General features: G+C 38.6%; 1 long non-coding RNA gene across 1 annotated transcript; it reads left to right on the forward strand.

The window, feature by feature from the left end:
* Positions 1-2,212: 2,212 nt before the first annotated feature.
* Positions 2,213-13,841, forward strand: LOC116748297. Its single transcript, XR_004348254.1, has 3 exons — positions 2,213-2,322; positions 11,830-11,834; positions 13,809-13,841. It is a non-coding gene; the product is annotated as an uncharacterized LOC116748297 (long non-coding RNA).
* Positions 13,842-15,202: the final 1,361 nt, after the last annotated feature.

The following is a 15,202-nucleotide window of genomic DNA, read 5'->3' on the forward strand; positions in this document are numbered from 1 at the left end:
TGATCTGTTCATTGGTGAAAGAGGGGTGCTAAAGTCCTCTACTATGATTGTGTTACTGTCGATTTCCCCTTTTATGGCTGTTAGCATTTGCCTTATGTATTGAGGTGCTCTTGTGTTGGGTGCATAAATATTTACAATTGTTATATCTTCTTCTTGGATTGATCCTTTGTTCATTATGTAGTGTCCTTCTTTGTCTCCTGTAATAGTCTTTATTTTAAAGTCTTTTTTGTCTGATATGAGAATTACTACTGTAGCTTTCTTTTGATTTCCATTTGCATGGAATATCTTATTCCATCCCCTATCTTTCAGTATGTATGTGTCTCTAGGTCTGAAGTGGGTCTCTTGTAGACCGCATATTTGCTGGTCATGTTTTTGTATCCATTCAGCCAGTCTATGTCTTTTGGTTGGAGCATTTAATCCATTTACATTTAAGGTAACTATTGATATGTATGTTCTTATTACCATTTACTTAATTGTTTTGGGTTTGTTATTGTAGGTCTTTTCCTTCTCTTGTGTTTCCTGCTTAGAGAAGTTCCTTTAGCATTTGTTGTAAAGCTGGTTTGGTGGTGCTGAATTCTCTTAGCTTTTGCTTGTCTGTAAAGGTTTTAATTTCTCTGTCAAATCTGAATGAGATCCTTGCTGGGTCGAGTAATCTTGGTTGTAGCTTTTCCCCTTTCATCACTCTAAATATGTCCTGCCAGTCCCTTCTGGCTTGCAGAGTTTCTGCTGAAAGATTAGCCGTTAACCTTTTGGGGATTCCCTTGTATGTTACTTGTTGTTTTTCCCTTGCTGCTTTTAATATTTTTTCTTTGTATTTAATTTTTGATAGTTTGAGTAATATATATTTTGGCAAGTTTCTCCTTGGGTGTATCTTGTATGGGACTTTCTGCACTTCCTGGACTTGATTAATGATTTCCTTTCCCATATTAGGGAAGTTTTCAACTATTATCTCTTCAAATATTTTCTCAGTCTGTTTCTTTTTCTCTTCTACTTCTGAGATCCCTATATTCTAATGTTGGTGTGTTTAATGTTGTCCCAGAGGTGTTTCAGATTGTCCTCAATTCTTTTCATTCTTTTTTTCTTTTTTCTGCTCTGCAGTAGTTTTTTCTATTATTTTGTCTTCCAGGTCATTTATCCATTCTTTTGCCTCAGTTATTCTGCTATTGTTTCCTTCTAGAGCATGTTTAATTCCATTTATTGTGTTGTTCATCATTGTTTGTTTGCTCTTTAGTTCTTCTAGGTCCTTGTTAAACGTTTGTTGTACATTCTCCATTCCAGTTCCAAGATTTGGGATCATCTTTACTATCATTACTCTGAATTCTTTTTCTGCTAGACTGCCTATTTCCTCTACATTTGTTTGTTCTGGTGGGATCTTACCTTGTTCCTTCATCTGCTGTGTGTTTCTCTGTCTATTTGGCTTTGGGGACTGTGTTTGGGGTCTCCTTTTTGCAGGCTGCTGATCTGTCGCTCCCGTTGTTTTTGGTGTCTGCCCCCAGTGGCTAAGGTTGGTTCAGTGGGTTGTGTAGGCTTTCTGGTGGAGGGGACTGGTGCCTGTGTTCTGGTGGGTGCATCTGGATCTTGTCTTTCTGGTTGACAGGTCCGCATCCGGTGGTGTGTTTTGGGGTGTCTGTGGCCTTATTATGATTTTAGGCAGCCTCTCTGCTAATGGGTGGGCCTGCATTCCTGTCTTGCTAGTTGTTTGGCATGGGATATCCAGCACTGGATCTTGCTGGTCTCTGAGTGGAGCTGGGTCTTAGCGTTGAGACGGATATCTCTGGGAGGCTTTTGCTATTTGATATTACAAGGTGCCGGAGGTCTCTGGTAGACCAATGTCCTGAACTCAGCTCTCCCACCTCAGAAGCACAGGCCTGACACCCGGCTGGAGCACTAAGACCGTGTCAGCCACGTGGCGGGGGGTGAGGGCAAGAGGTAGCTTTGGTACACCTCAAAGACCACCAATGAGATTCACAGACCATTTTCTCTCCAGAAGTGAAGAAAACAAAATTCAGTTTTTGGCTAGTCAGCCACTTTGGTAGCCAGCCTCTAAGATAGCCCTAATTATCCCCTAATTATCTCCCAGTCTTCATGTACCTGTGTGGCTCCTCGCACTTGAAAAGGGCTGACTGTTAAACTAATAAGAAATTGCAGAAATGACAAAGTGCAGCTTCCAAAATTATAAAAGACATTGCAGCTTCTGCTTTGGTTTCTGCTAGACCACTCATCCTGGGGTAAGCCAGCTGCCATGTCATGAGGACACTCAAGCAGACCTAAGGAGAGATCCATGTGGCAAGGAACTGAGGCCTCTTACCTACAGCCACGTGAGTGAGTCATCTCAGAATTCAAAAGGTTTAATTTTATTTATTTTTGGTTGTGTTGGGTCTTCGTTGCTGCACATGTTTTCTCTAGTTGTGTCAAGCAGGGCTTTCATCGTTGTGGTGCACGGACTTCTCCTTGTGGTCGTTTCTCTTGTTGTGGAGTATGGGCTCTAGGTGCATGGGCTTCAGTAGTTGTGTCATGCAGACTCAATAGTTGTTGCTTGCTGGTTCTAGAGCGCAGGCTCAGTAGTTGTGGCACACGGGTTTAGTTGCTCTGCAACGTGTGGGATCTTCCCAGACCAGGGATTGAACCCCTGTCCCCTGCATTGGCAGGCAAATTCTTACCCACTGTGCCACCAGGGAAGTCCATTGTGCTCTTTTTTAAACCTAGTCTGTTTTCATTATTTTCTGTCTTAACAATTCTGTATTAAATAAAAACATAATAATACTCCTTTCCACCCCTCCTGTTTGAGGATTATATATGAAGAAGTATGTCTTATTTATTAATCTCAAATTTTCACCTTTTAAGAAGTAATCACAGTGTCAAGTATTTAATACCTTTCAGTTCCACCTTGAAAAGCATGGATATTAAAGTGCTAATATAATTACCTTCCCTAGTCTATCGTTTTTACTTTTTGTTATGTATAAAAAACAACTAAAAACATGCATGGTTTGTAAGGAAATGACAAATTTCAGAAAATTCAGAATCTGAATACACTCTATACATAGCTTCTAGATAAAGACACAGAAAATTGCCAGATACTCAGAGGCCCCCTGGTCCCATTCTAGTGACTCCCCTTAAGGTTTAAGATTGTTCTTGTATCTAACAAAAAGATCATGTTACCTGTATTTTGTAGTTTATATAAATGTTATGGCACAGTAAAATCACTTTTGGATTCGGCTTTTTTATTTTATATTGCTTGTGAATATGCCTATATGGTTTCCTGTTGTGATCATGCATTGCCACTGTTGCATAGGATTCCATAGTGTAAATATTTAACAATTAATTTATTCCAATGTATATTACAATATGAGTGATTTTCAGTTTGTGTCTGTTGAGAATAGCACTGGTATATAAATTCTAGAACTTGAGCTTTGGTGGTGTGTGTATAAATTATTGTTCAGTGTACATGTAGTAGTAAAACGTTCGAGTCATAGCTTTCATGTGTTTATCTTTTTAGATATTTCTAAATATTTTCAAAACGTGTATGATTTTTCTTTTTCTTTTTTTTTTTACATCTTTATTGGAGTATAATTGCTTCACAATGGTGTATTAGTTTCTGCTTTATAACAAAGCAAATCAGTTATACATATACATATGTTCCCATATCTCTTCCCTCTTGCATCTCCCTCCCTCCCACCCTCCCCATCCCACCCCTCTAAGTGGTCACAAAGCACCGAGCTGATCTCCCTGTGCTATGCGGCTGTTTCCCACTAGCTATCTATTTTACGTTTGGTAGTGTGTATATGTCCATACCACTCTCTCGCTTTGTCACAGCTTACCCTTCCCCATCCCCGTATCCTCAAGTCCATTCTCTAGTAGGTCTGTGTCTTTATTCCTGTCTTACCCCTAGGTTCTTCATGACAATTTTTTTCTTAAATTCCATGTATATGTGTTAGCACATGGTATTTGTCTTTCTCTTTCTGACTTACTTCACTCATTTGTATGATTTTTTATCCTCAGCAGCAGTGAATGAGATTCAAGGATTACGCACATTCTTGTCAAACTTGATAATACCTGTCATTTTCATTTGAACTTTCTGGTTGGTGAGTGATAATTAAAGGTATCAGTTTTTTGCATTTAATTGACTACTAAGAAGCCAAGCATCTTTTGATATGTTTAATTAACATTCTCTACTCTCTTTTTTGAAATATCTTTTGGTATATTTTCCCCATTTTTGCTATTACATTATCTTCTTATTGAAGACTTCTTTTTTTTTTTTTTAACATCCGAAGACTTCTTATTTAGGAGTTTTTAATATATGCTTGCTATGAGTTCTCTCTTTGTCTCTCCTCTTTCTTTAGATGAGTGTCAGTTTTTTTTTTTTTTTTTGAGTGTCAGTTTTTAATGTTAATAACATCTAATTTGTTATTTTCCTATTTATTAGTCTTATTTCTATTTATTTATGTAGTCTTATTATCTGTAGTAGAACACATTATTCTAAACCACAAATATGTTTTCATTTCTTCAATAAATCTAATTATTAATCTTTAAATTTAATTAAGTTTCTAAACTAAATATGTTGTATCATAGTGACTATTAATTTTTCTATGACAGCTGAAAGGTTACATTTATTCAGAAAATGTTGTATTCAGCTTTCTTTTCATTTGCTCCTACTTGTCATTGATTCACAGAGGTAAACATCACTTCATCCATGGGTCTGACTTTCCTCTGATTTCTCATGGTCATTCTCACTAATTCGTCTGGCTTCCTGAAATCTTTAGCAATCCCATTATTCCACAGAAGCAAAAACCTTCCTTGGGATTTTTTCCTCAGAAGATTGATTATTCCCACATTTTAAATGGGAGATTGCAATAAGTTAGGAGAAAATGCCACAAGGGTCTCTCTTTTTTTTTTTTCACATCTTGTAACAGACTCTGCTTGCACTCTGTGTTCAAAGATTTTTGTACAACACATTGATGGAAGATGCCAGTTGTTTCTCTCTTTGGGGAAAAAGACAGATTAATTACCTGACAAATAAAATAAAGACAGTGTCTTGCTCTGCTCAAATGTTGGACAGGATTGCTTGCATCCTAATTTAAAAGTTTCAGGTGACTGAAGCTTAAGATTCCTAAGCTTTAATCCATACTTGCACCATGCACAGCACCCAACAGGACTGCTTTACATAACCCCATGAGACATTTGTGTGCAAGTGGAACAGATAAAAATATAAAACTATTGCTGTCTTTTTGTGTCATAAAAATAATTTTTTATCTTATGTAAAATATTTTTTTCTAAACTCCAAAAATGTGTCAGGCTAAAATATTGGAATTTCAAATATGGTAAATCTAAGACCCTTCAAATTTCTTTCCAGTTTTGTTGATGATGGGATGCCTCAGAGATATGACTTCATTAAACACAATAGGTTAGATTTCTTCATAGTCCTGATTGGGGAATATGAAAATAATCCCTGGAAAAATCTGGACATTTTCCTGTTCTCAAGTATTGGTTAAGATGGTAGAAAGGGCACTTCATTGTCCTATATGTGAATGCAGATCAATTGAGAGAGGTGGGGATAAAACAAGCAGCCTAAATATCCTTTATATTTGTTGTACTACTCGTAGAAAGAGGAAGGCTCAACATGTCACCATGGTTGATATAGCAAATAAGCTGCTTGAAACTACACAGAAATATGCCTGCTTGTATTTTCTGTGCAGTTACCCTCTCTTTTGGTGTGCCCTGATACCTCCCTCAACTTATGTACCAACTCCAGAAGCATTAAGCAGAAATCCAAAGAAATCTATTCTTTGGAATTATGAGGAAGGGAAGACTCGAAAATTTTATAGCATGCTCTATACAAGTATACACGTCACCATCCTTATCTATGTCATGCCATGCATGGAGGGTCAGTAGGTTCAGGGGATTCTGGAAGCACCAATGTCTGTGGGGTTAATCACAGCTGCATTCATGGGCAGTAAAAGAGAAGGGCCTTATTTTGGTCACTTTCTCAATGCTAGTAGCTACAAAAAGAAGAGGACAGCAGACATCTTAGGGAGAAGAGCCAACATTAAATGAAATGTCCTAATTACTCTAGGCAACCTCTCATGATAGCCTCCCATAGCTCCTCAAATCCCTATACACTTGCACAAGGGATAGTGTAATATTACTGGAGCGTGTGACTGCAGATTAACATTATTTTTGTTGAAAAAAATGAAAGTAGGTTCAAGTGATAGGGTTTGAAAAGGGTTCACAGTGCGAGGGAAACTATTGCAACAATGTGGACAGAACCGTTTGGATGGATTCATCATGTTTTTGTTTTTGTTTTTTTGCTGCTTCAGAATCTGTAATAGAGACTGGTGTGTTCCATGATGCATTCCCGCTTCTTATAAGTTTTAGATGGAATACCCCATTAGGAAGAAGTGCACATAAGGAAGATTAGTGAGTCAAACTCCTCTGCCCTCTGTCAGCAGTGGGTGCAAAGGGGTTTACACCAAGTGCTTTCATCCTTTGACATGATAAGTTTTCACTATATAAATGATGTTTTGTTTGTTTGCAGGTCAGGAGCCTTGGTCTCAATATCCCTGTTTAAAAAGTGTTATCACATGTCTGACAGAAAGAATTGCCGATGATACTGGAAAAAATTGAGAGTTATCCTTAACAATTAAGGGTTTTGTAGCAACATGGATGGACCTAGAGATTGTTATACTGAGTGAAGCAAGTCAGACACAGAAAGACAGATATCATTTGATATTGCTTATATGAGGAATCTAAAAAAGAAAAGAAAGGTACAAATGAACTTATTTACACAACAGAAATAGAGTCATGGATATAGAAAACAAGCTTATGGTTACCAGGGGATAAGTGGGGAAGGGATAAATTGGGAGATTGGGACTGACCTATACACAATAGTATATATAAAATAGATAAGTATTGATAAGGACCTGCTTTATAGCACAGGGAACTCTACTCAATGTTGTATACTGGCATGTATGGGAAAAGAATCTTTAAAAAAAGAACAAGGGTTTTGGGAGTATATAATAAATATAAATGTGCAAACCTTTAACATGAAAGGAAAAATCAGTTAACTCTGTGGTCCCTGTTATGGTGTAAACATTTTGTACCTCTAATTTTAAAATTTTGAAACCCAGCTCCCATGTTGATGGTATTAGGAGGTGGAGCTTTTGGGAGGTGATTAGGTCATGAGGCCAGAGACCTCAAACATGGGATCAGTGACCTAATAAATGTAGCACACAGATCTCATACCCATCACATGATTTCATTGCCGAGCGTGCGGGCTTCTCATTGGGTGGCTTCTCTTGTTGTGGAGCATGGGCTCTAGGCGTGCAGGTTTCAGTAGTTGTGGCACACGGGCTCAGTAGCTGTGGCCTGTGGTCTCTAGAGTACAGGCTCAGTATTTGTGGTGCATGGGGGCTTAGTTGTTCCATGGTATGTGGGATCTTCCAGGACCAGGGCTCCAACCCATGTCCGCTTTATTGGTAGGCAGATTCTTAACCACTGCGCCACCAGTGAATCCCCTGGTAACTTGTTCTTGAACTTTTCAGCCTCAGCAATTATGAGAAAACAAAAATATTCTGTTATTTATAAAATACCAAGTCCCTCGTATTTTGTTTTAGCAGTCAAAGAGCTGGCTGAGGAGAAACATCTGTGAGCTTGAAGACATATCAAGAGAAACCTTTAAATCTCAAAAGAAAAGAGAAAATGGGCAGGAAAGAAATCAACAGATCAGAGTAATCAATAATTGTGGAACAATGAAAATGCTGTGACCTATACATAATGGGTATAGCAGGAGGAGAATAAAGAGAGCAAAGAACAGAAAATATTTTTTAAAAATGACTGAGAATCTCCCCCAAATGAATGTCTGACACTAAATCCACAGCATCCAAACTTAGAGGAACATATGAATAGTAAATAAAACTGACCAATATCTCTCAGGAACATCAATGTAAAAATCCTCAACAAAATATTAACAAATCGAATCCAACAATATTTTGAGAGAATTTTATATCATGAATGAGAGGGAATAATCCCAACTATGCAAGGCTGGTTCAACATTCTAAAATCAAATAATTATATCCATCATATCAACACCCTAAAGACAATCGTTAGCATATCAATAGATTCAGAAGACCTTTGAAAAAATCTAACACTCATTCTTCATAAAAACTCTCAGTTAAATAGACTGGAGCTTTCTCAAGTTAATAACAAAAATCTAGAGGAAACTTTTATCTTACATCACGATTAATGGTCAAAAACATGAAGCTTTTCCACTAAGTTCAGGTAAAAGCAAGGATGTTCCCTTTCATGACTCCTTTTCCATATTTTACTCCAAGTCCTTGCTAATGCAATAAGGCACGAAAATAAATAAAACAAATACAGATTGGGTAGAAAAAAAATGAAAGCAGCCTAAATAAAATGTGGACCAATATACTTTACGGACACCTCACCAAAGAAAATAGACACTATGCATATAAGTATACAGAAGAATAATTCAGATTACATGCTGCCATCAAAAAGCAAATTAACAATACAGTTACATACGATTTTAGCCATTAGAATGGCTAAAATGTGGACAATGACAAGAACAAATTCTGTAGGGGATGTGGAACAATAGGAAATGTCATTTGTTATTGGTGGAAATGAAAAATAATACAGCTACTTTGGTAGTCTGATTGACACTTGCTATAATATTGAACATTCCCTTACTGTACAATCCGGCAAGTGTTCTCATGGATATTTACTGAAAGTAGTTTAAAACATACTTCTAGACGAAAACCTGCATATGGATATTTATAGCACCTAATTCAATATTGCCAAAATGTGAATGAAACTGAGGTGTCCTCCAATAGGTGAATGAAATGATATAGTATTAATATATTCTGTGAATGGGATAATATTGAGCACTAAAAAAGTAAACTATCAAGCCATAAAAATATGTGGGAATTCTTTTTTTCTTTTGAAATATAGGTGATTTTCTTTATTTTGTAATTTAAATTTTCTTGGAGTATAGTTGATTTACAACGTTGTGTTCATTTCAGCTGCACAGCAAGTGATTCAGTTACACATATGCATATATTCATTCTTTTTCAGATTCTTTTCTGATAAAGGTATTCCCAGAATATTGAGTAGAGTTCCCTGTGCTATACAGTAGGTCCTTGTTGCTTATCTATGTTATATATAGCAGTATTCGTGTGTTTCCCCCAAGTTCCTGATTTATCCCTACCACCCACCTTTCCCCTTTGGTAACCATAAGTTTGTTTTCGAAGTCTGTGAGTCTGCCTGTGTTTTGTAAGTTAGTTCATTTGTATCAATTTTTAGGTTCCACCTAGAAGTGATATCATACAATATTTGTCTTACTGTGTCTGACTTACTTCACTTAGTACAATCATCTCTAGGTCCATCCATGTTACTGCAATTGGCATTATTTTCTTCTATTTTATGGCTGTGTTATATTCCATTATATATATGTATCACATATACTTTACCTATATTCATATGTTGATGGACATTTTGGTTGCTTCCATGTCTTCGCTATTGTAAAGAGTGTTGCAGTGAACATTGGGGAAGATGTGTCTTTTCGATTTATGGTTTCCTCCAGATATGCACACAGGAGTGAACTTGCTGGATCATCTGGTAGCTCTATTTTATTTTATTTCATTTCAATTTTTTTGGAGTATAGTTGATTTACGATGTTGTGTTACTTTCTGCTGCACAGCAGAGTGAAGCAGTTATACATATATCCAATCCCTTTTGGATTCCTTTCCCATACAGGTCATTACATAGTATTGAGTAGAGTTCACTGTGCTATACAGTAGGCCCTTATTTGATATCTCTTTTATATGTAGTGGCGTGTATATGTTAATTCCAATTTCCAGTTTATCCCTCCTGCCTCCCCTTACTCTGGTAACCTCCATTCTGTGCCCCATAGTGGTTGTTACCAGTTGGCATTGCCACTAGTAACGTAGTATTGGTGGCACAGTGGTTAAGAATCCGCCTGCCAGTGCACAGGACACAGGTTCGAGCCCTGGCCCAGGAAGATCCCACACACTGCAGAGCAACTAAGCCTGTGCACCACAACTACTGAGTCTGTGCTCTAGAGCCCACGAGCCACAACTACTGAGCTCACGTGCCACAACTACTGAAGCCTGTGTGCCTAGAGCCTGTGCTCCACAACAAGAGAAGCCACTGCAAACAGAAGGCTGCGTACCACGACGATGAGTAGCCCCCGCTTGCTGCAACTATAGAAAAGCCGCACGCAGCAACGATGACTCAACACAGATTAAAAAATAATAATAATAAGTAGTAGGTTTCTCTTTTTTCCACACCCTCTGAAGCATTTCTTGTTTCTAGACATTGTGAGGATGGCTATTCTGAGTGGTTCCAGGTGATACTTCTTTGTACATCTGATTTGCATTTGTCTACCATAAAGCAATGGTGAGCACCTTCATATGTGCTGTTTTTTTTTGCACAGTGTGAGTAAAATTTACCCCTTGAAAAAGGGTTATTGAAAGGTTGCCTTGTTTTGAAGTCTATTTCGATTACCTACCCCAAGACATTTTTTGAGGGCTGTTGCCATTTACAGCTCCCCAGGCATTGTGAATGTGAAGTGCCTATAAGGTCCAGTTTTAGAATTGTTGTTATGGGAAACAGAATGCGGCAGGATTTCTACTGTCCCTCTCTGGTTACTGACACAACCTTAGATGTAGGGAAAGTCCTGTTCCTGGGTTTTAAATTAGAGTGGAATGTGCCTGACCAAACATTTAAGGGCTTCTGTCCCATTCCTTCTTCCCCGTTACCCTTCATCCCCCGAACTAGTATATACCCCTGCAAAATCACCTGTTGAGGGTGCTGTCTTGTAGAGTGGGATGACCCTAACGAAGGAGTCGGGAGGTCAGAACCCAAACACGAGGATATGTTCAGACCAGGTGATTTTCCAAATGTCATCCAGCCCAGAGAGTCCACCATCCTTTGTGTGTCAGATGGTTGGTTTACTAGTATGAGGGCACACTTAGATCTGGAGATTGTGATCCCATGCAGAGGGGACCAGGTACTACATGTTTAAGGGGTCAAATTAGCTGGCATATCCTCCCGAGGTCCTTAGGCCCACAACAGTCCAGCCTTGGGACCAAATTCTGTCTGTGTCCAGGGATGTGACACTAGCACGTTAACTGAGACTAAACGAATTTAGTGATCATTTTTCTTTTCTGTAATTCAATTTTAAATTTATAGTGGAGTATAGTTGATTTACCATGTTGTATTCCCTTTTGATATACACCAACATGATTCACTTATACAGAGATGACTATTTATTCTTTCTGGAATTATTTTCCCATTGAGGTTACTAAAGGGTGTTCAGAAGAGTTCCAAGTGCTCTACAGCAGGTCCATGTTGATTACAAATTTTCTCTCTGTAAATATGTATATACTAACTCCAACCTCATGATTTATGCCTCCAACACACCTTTCCAGTTTGGTAACCATAAGTTTGTGTTCTAAGTCTGGGACTCTGTTTCTGTGTTGTAAGATAGTATCTTTGTATCAATTGTTAGATTCCACCGATAAGTAATATCATATGATATTTATCATTGTCTGATTTATGACACTTAGTATGAATGTATCTGTGTCCTTCCGAGTGGCTGCAAATGGCCTTATTCCATTCATTTAATGGCTGAGTAATATTCCATTGTACATATCTACCATAATTTCTTCATCCAGTCTTCCTTCCAAGGACTTTTAGGTAGCTACCAAGTAGAGGCTCTTGTAAACAGGGCTGCATAAATTTTGGAGTGCGTGGGTCCTGTCAATTTACGTTTTTTCCAACATACAGGCCCAGGAGTGGAAGTGCCATATGCTCTGAAGCTCTGTTTTTGAGATTTTTAAGGAATCACCACCCATTTCTCTACAGTGGCTGTTATCAATATACATTCCCACCATCAGCTTGTCAGGGTTCCCTTTTCTCCACGCCCTGTCCTGCATTTCAGGTTTTACATTTTGTGAGCTTGGCCATTCTGACTGGTGCGAAGTGATACCTCTCTGTAGTATTAATTTACATTACCCTCCTGTTTTGTTGGCCAAAAATGGAGTAAGGGTTTTTCCTGAATATATTAAAGAATAACACATACGGCCTTTTTGGCAAACTGCATCATTGGCGATGTTCAGCAGCTTTGCATGTGCTTTAATGGCGAGTGCAAACTACCTCTTGAAATCCCTTTCCTGCAATTCTGCCTTGCTACAAGGCCTTTATGAATACTTGGCTCAAGAAATGACTCCATTAGAGGTGTCAGTTACAACCCTGCATGTTTGTGAATTGCAGTGCCCCTGAGCACCAGTTTTCAACCTCTTGTTTAGGGAAGCAGCCACAAAGGGGCAGGATTTCTACAGACCCATTCCGGTTACTGGGGCACCTGAAGGATAGGGAAATTCTTATTCCAGATTAGGAAACTAGAGTGGCATATGCCTGTCCAAACATCTAGGGCTTGTGTCTCATTCCATCCCCCCATTCCCCTTCTCACAGAAAATTCCAAGCTGTGCAAAACCGGCTGTTGAGTGTGCTGCCTTCCCAAAGTGGGGAGACTCTAAGGAAAGGAGCTGGGGAACCCGAATACCAGAAGTGGAGATGAGGTGACTTTCCCAAACTCTTCCTGAACAGACGGTGTACCATCCTCTGGATGTCCCATTCATGTTTTAGCTGTAGGAAGTGTCCCGTGCAACAGGAGATATGGGACCCATGGAATGGGGGCCAGGCAGTATTACTCTATAAGTGGTGCATTTGCTGTCCCATCCTCACCAAGCCTCTCAGGTCCAGGAGTGTGGAGCCTTACGTCCCATCCAGCTGTGTGTCTAGATGTGTTCAGTCCAGGTTGCATCACAGCCCTTGAACAAATTTTGTAAGAATTTCTCTCTCTCTCACTGTCTTTTTTTTTGTTCTTGTTATTTAATTTTATAATAGGGTATAGCTGATTTTCAATACTGCCTTTCTTCCTGTTCTACATCTACCCAGTTGATACACTTAAAGAGAGACATCAATAAATTTTTTTAAGGATTCTTACCAGTCTTATATATCCTTTTCCGGTGACAACAGTGTGCTGAGTCCAGCTCTTTGAGCTATACAGTAGGTCCTGTCGATTACCTATTTTGTATATGGAACCGTATCTATGCTAATTCCATCCTTCTGATTTATGCATCACCCCACCCCACCGTTCTCCTTTAGCAGCCATAAGTGTTTCCTAAATGTGTGACTCTGTTTCTGTTTTGTAATTGAGTTCATGTGTAGCCATTTTTAGATACCATCTATAAGTTTTTTTTTTTTTTTTTTAAACATCTTTATTGGGGTATAATTGCTTTACAATGGTGTGTTAGTTTCTGCTTTATAACAAAGTGAATCAGCTATACATATACATATGTTCCCATATGTCTTCCCTCTTGCGTCTCCCTCCCTCCCACTCTCCCCATCCCACCCTTCCAGGCTGTCACAAAGCACCGAGCTAATATCCCTGTGCCTTGCGGCTGCTTCCCCCCAGCTATCTACCTTACTACGTTTGTTAGTGTGTATATGTCCATGACTCTCTCTCGCCCTGTCAAAACTCACCCCTCCCCCTCCCCATACCCTCAAGTCCGTTCTCCAGTAGGTCTGCGTCTTTATTCCTATCTTACCCCTAGGTTCTTCATGACATTTTTTTCCCTTAAATTCCATATATACGTGTTAGCATACGGTATTTGTCTTTTTCTTTCTGACTTACTTCACTCTGTATGACAGACTCTAGGTCTATCCATCTCATTACAAATAGCTCAATTTCATTTCTTTTTAAGGCTGAGTAATATTCCATTGTGTATATGTGCCACATCTTCTTTATCCATTCATCCGATGATGGGCGCTTAGGTTGTTTCCATGTCCTGGCTATTGTAAATAGAGCTGCAATGAACATTTTGGTACATGACTCTTTTTGAATTTTGGTTTTCTCAGGGTATATGCCAAGTAGTGGGATTGCTGGGTCATATGGTAATTCTATTTGTAGTTTTTTAAGGAACCTCCATACTGTTCTCCACAGTGGCTGAACCAATTCACATTCCCACCAGCAGTGCAAGAGTGTCCCCTTTTCTCCACACCCTCTCCAGCATTTATTGTTTCTAGATTTTTTGATGATGGCCATTCTGACTGGTGTGAGATGATATCTCATTGTAGTTTTGATTTGCATTTCTCTAATGATTAATGATGTTGAGCATTCTTTCATGTGTTTGTTGGCATTCTGTATATCTTCTTTGGAGAAATGTCTATTTAGGTCTTCTGCCCATTTTTGGATGGGGTTGTTTGTTTTTTTGTTATTGAGCTGCATGAGCTGCTTGTAAATTTTGGAGATTAATCCTTTGTCAGTTGCTTCATTTGCAAATGTTTTCTCCCATTCTGAGGGTTGTCTTTTGGTCTTGGTTATGGTTTCCTTTGCTGTGCAAAAGCTTTGAAGTTTCATTAGGTCCCATTTGTTTATTTTTGTTTTTATTTCCATTACTCTAGGAGGTGGGTCAGAAAGGATCTTGCTGTGATTTATGTCATAGAGTGTTCTTCCTATGTTTTCTTCTAAGAGTTTGATAGTTTCTGGCCTTACATTTAGGTCTTTAATCCATTTTGAGCTTATTTTTGTGTATGGTGTTAGGGAGTGATCTAATCTCATACTTTTACATGTACCTGTCCAGTTTTCCCAGCACCATTTATTGAAGAGGCTGTCCTTTCTCCACTGTACATTCCTGCCTCCTTTATCAAAGATAAGGTGTCCATATGTGCGTGGGTTTATCTCTGGGCTTTCTATCCTGTTCCACTGATCTATCTTTCTGTTTTTGTGCCAGTACCATACTGTCTTGATTACTGTTGCTTTGTAATATAGTCTGAAGTCAGGGAGCCTTATTCCTCCAGCTCCTTTTTTCGTTCTCAAGATTGCTTTGGCTATTCGGGGTCTTTTGTGTTTCCATACAAATTGCGAAAGTTTTTGTTCTAGTTCTGTGAAAAATGCCAGTGGTAGTTTGATAGGGATTGCATTGAATCTGTAGATTGCTTTGGGTAGTAGAGTCATTTTCACAATGTTGATTCTTCCCATCCAAGAACATGGTATATCTCTCCATCTATTTGTATCATCTTTAATTTCTTTCATCAGTGTCTTATAATTTTCTGCATACAGGTCTTTCGTATCCTTAGGTAGGTTTATTCCTAGATATTTTAT

The sequence above is a fragment of the Phocoena sinus genome, unplaced genomic scaffold, assembly GCF_008692025.1.
Source record: "Phocoena sinus isolate mPhoSin1 unplaced genomic scaffold, mPhoSin1.pri scaffold_33_arrow_ctg1, whole genome shotgun sequence".
Classification (NCBI taxonomy): Eukaryota; Metazoa; Chordata; class Mammalia; order Artiodactyla; family Phocoenidae; genus Phocoena; species Phocoena sinus.